A 3280-nucleotide genomic window follows, 5' to 3' on the forward strand; every position below is an offset into this window, starting at 1 on the left:
TGATCCTAAATGCTAGTCCCCTCTTTTCTCCTGGGCACCATTCAGCCTTCCCCAGCATTGTCCTGGGAACACTCTTGTCCCACTGCCCTGCAGCTTGCCCTCTGCTGGTGAATTCCTCCTCAGCCTTCTGGCCTCAGGTTGAAGACCCCCTGGCTCTTCAGGCAGCCTCTGTCTGAGCTCCCAGACCTTCCCTTTCCCTGCAGTGAGATCCCAGAAGCCCTATCACACTCAGTTTGAATGGTTACTCATTTGTGTTTCTGTCCCCACTAGACCAAAACCTGGGCGGAGACAGAGGCTGTGGGGCCCCATGGCAGCATCTCACATGTGTGTAGCCGGTAGCAGCACTGATGAGGTAGATCTGTTCAAAGAGCGAATATAAACAAATGGAGGAAAATACACCTACTGGAAACACAGGTTCCAGTTAAAGGCTATCAGAGCAATGCAGATGAGCTGAATGGGAGTGGAGATGGAGGGGAATGAGCAGCGAAGAGCTATTTTGGAATGCACCTTGACAGGACACTAATTATATTTTATAAGCTGAGCTGATTGCATTTTACCTGGCAGCGAGATGCCTTCTCTGACAGGTTTCTTCCTACAAAAGTCACTAACATAAAATCCCATTTAGCTAATGCAATGGGAGAACTGTGACCCTAAAGAATTCATGAATCTTGAGCTACTCAAGGCTGATGTATCTCCTCTATGATTCTGATAAGCCCCCCAGGCAAAGCAGAAAAGAAATCAAATGCTAATTTTCCTACTTTAGAAAATAAATAGCAGCTTAGACTTTGGATTAGGGCTGGGTGTCCTTTTACTGAAAGAATAGTTCCTTTCTTGACACCTCCCTTGAAATGTACTGTCTGTCCTTGAGAGATTTCTCTGCACTTAATCTAATCGTTCCATCCTTAGAGGGCCAGCATATGTGCCAGGAATATCAAAAGACCCAACCCTGAGGATTCCCATCTGTCCTTCAGCACCAGCTGGCCTCGGTGCCAACAGTTCTGAAAAAGAATTCCTATCTTCATCTGTGACTCTAGAAAAAGACACTAAGGGAATCTTATTTGTAACCCCTAGAAATATTTCTCAGATTAGCTTTGCTCCCAAATTCCCTAGCCTCCTTAAACTATACTTTCCTTCTTACCAAAACCCCCAAACTTTCCACTTCTCTGAACTTGTCACCTTGTTCTTTCTCTTCCCTTTATTATGGAGACTTTGCTTCTGTAGTGAGAATCCTTCCCTTTCTCTTTTCACTCAGGCATCCTGTTGAAGACCCGATATGGTTGAAGAGTTTGTAGGCTACACAAAAGCACCCAGCTCAAGGCTTCATCAAGTTTACTATAAAACTTAGGCTCCTCTTGCACCCAGACACTTGCTGGTGTCTCCCAGGTCAGCTGACTCTCACCCAGCTTGGTGTGCTTTTCCACTTATCTATTCAGAAGTGGACCCTCCTCTGGAGCTCTGGAGCAGAGGTAAGCTACATGAGGAAACAGTTTCTTTCCTTTTTGGGGCTGGAGACAGGAAAAAGGTGGCATATTCACATATGAATCACATTGTACATAAAACTAAGTATAGACTCCTTAGGCATATATATTTTATGTAATAATAAAGCCATGTCAAACTTACAAATTCTACTTTAAGTGCTAGCAAGCAATAAAGTAAAATTTGCCACATTAATATTAAAATTAAAATTGTTCTGCTGAATAAGGTGCCATGTCACACTCAGTAGTAGTACCTGACGGCTTTGAGTGTGCAGTAGATACATTATCCTGTGCTAGGCGATGACTCAATTTTGTCACCACTATTCTCTATTCAAACAATGGTTGTACAAAATAATTATTTTTGCAGCACACGAGTGATACCTGTCTGACCTCCACCTGACAAGAATGTTTCATTTACACACCGATAGACAGTACTGTTTTTTCTCCTTGGCCTGTGGTGATTAAAGTGGCACTTTTTGGGGCCAACATAATTATAAACCCAAACAAAGGGAGGCAGGTACAAAGGGAAATTGAGAGGAAGCCTTCACCTGGAAGATGATTCAGGGGATGGAAATACTAATTTTTTTAGATTAGCATCAAAATGAAAACGTATTTTTCAATTGCTTACAGATAACCTATGATTCCTTGCAGGATTGAGAACTCATTTGAGAAACATGTCTCCAAAGTACCGTTTGGTGACTGCCTGCCCTCATAGTCATATGACCCCACCCTTTCTGCCTCTTTTGTTTTCACTTCCGTGCCAGGGCAAGTAACCAGCCTGATCCAGTTGTGATATCCAGCTTTTAGGAAGAAAGTCTATCCTTACATGTTTCCCAAGAGTTCTAAATTTCCAGGTGGTCTCTCCCCTCCTCTCCAAACTCAAAGCACTTATTGACCATAACAATTGGCAATTTATCCTTCAAAGGTTTTGTTTATTTCTACTGTTACTATTTAATTAGTTAACCCCTGGTCTTTACTAGGTGCTATTCCCAAAGAGCAGAAACCAGCACCTTGTTCTGAAATTTATTTGGATCCTCACATTATCTACAGACACTACATCTGTGCTCACTGATGGAAAGTTTTATCGGTTTCAATCATTGTGTGCTCTTTGCTCTTTTCAGGGCACCCACACAGTCCCCCTCATGTCCTCATGTGATATTGCTCTGTAATTCCTCTTCAGTTATCATTGGACTTCTGCCAATAATAATAACTTATAGCAATTTGGATCCTCTGAGAAGCAGATGCCAAAACAAGATGAGAGGTATGGGAGATGTATTGGAGGAAATGTCTGTGAAGGGGAAAAAGCAAGAGAAGGCAGAGAGAGCCTTCAGACCACAAGACAGGTGTGACATCTGTGAAAAGAGAGGAAGGAGGCACCAGACGGCAAGAACCCGCCCGATAGGAGTACAGTTCTTAGAAAGGCTTAACCAACCAGTGAGTGGCTCCATACCAGATCTGAGCAGGTGCTGCTACCCACACCAGGGGCAACGCCTAGCTAGGAGCAGCCCTGGGGATGTGCGGCCTCATATACTTGCAGTGGCATATCTAAAGGTGGGACAGCTGGGCTGTCAGTTCACATGTTCCCCACTGCAGATTCCCTTAAAGCTCTGGTCTCTTCTTGTAAGGGCCCTAATCCTATCACGATGGACCCTCCCTCATGACCTCACCTAAACTTGATTTCCAACCAAAGGCACACCTCCAAATACCATCACACTGGAGGCTAGGGCTTCAACCTCTTAAGTTTTGTGGGGCCTTAGCAGGTAGGAACTACAGAAAAGAAAAGGCATTGAAAAGTCGCAATGTTC

This window comes from Manis javanica, chromosome 5 (assembly GCF_040802235.1).
Source record: "Manis javanica isolate MJ-LG chromosome 5, MJ_LKY, whole genome shotgun sequence".
In the NCBI taxonomy this organism is placed as follows: domain Eukaryota; kingdom Metazoa; phylum Chordata; class Mammalia; order Pholidota; family Manidae; genus Manis; species Manis javanica.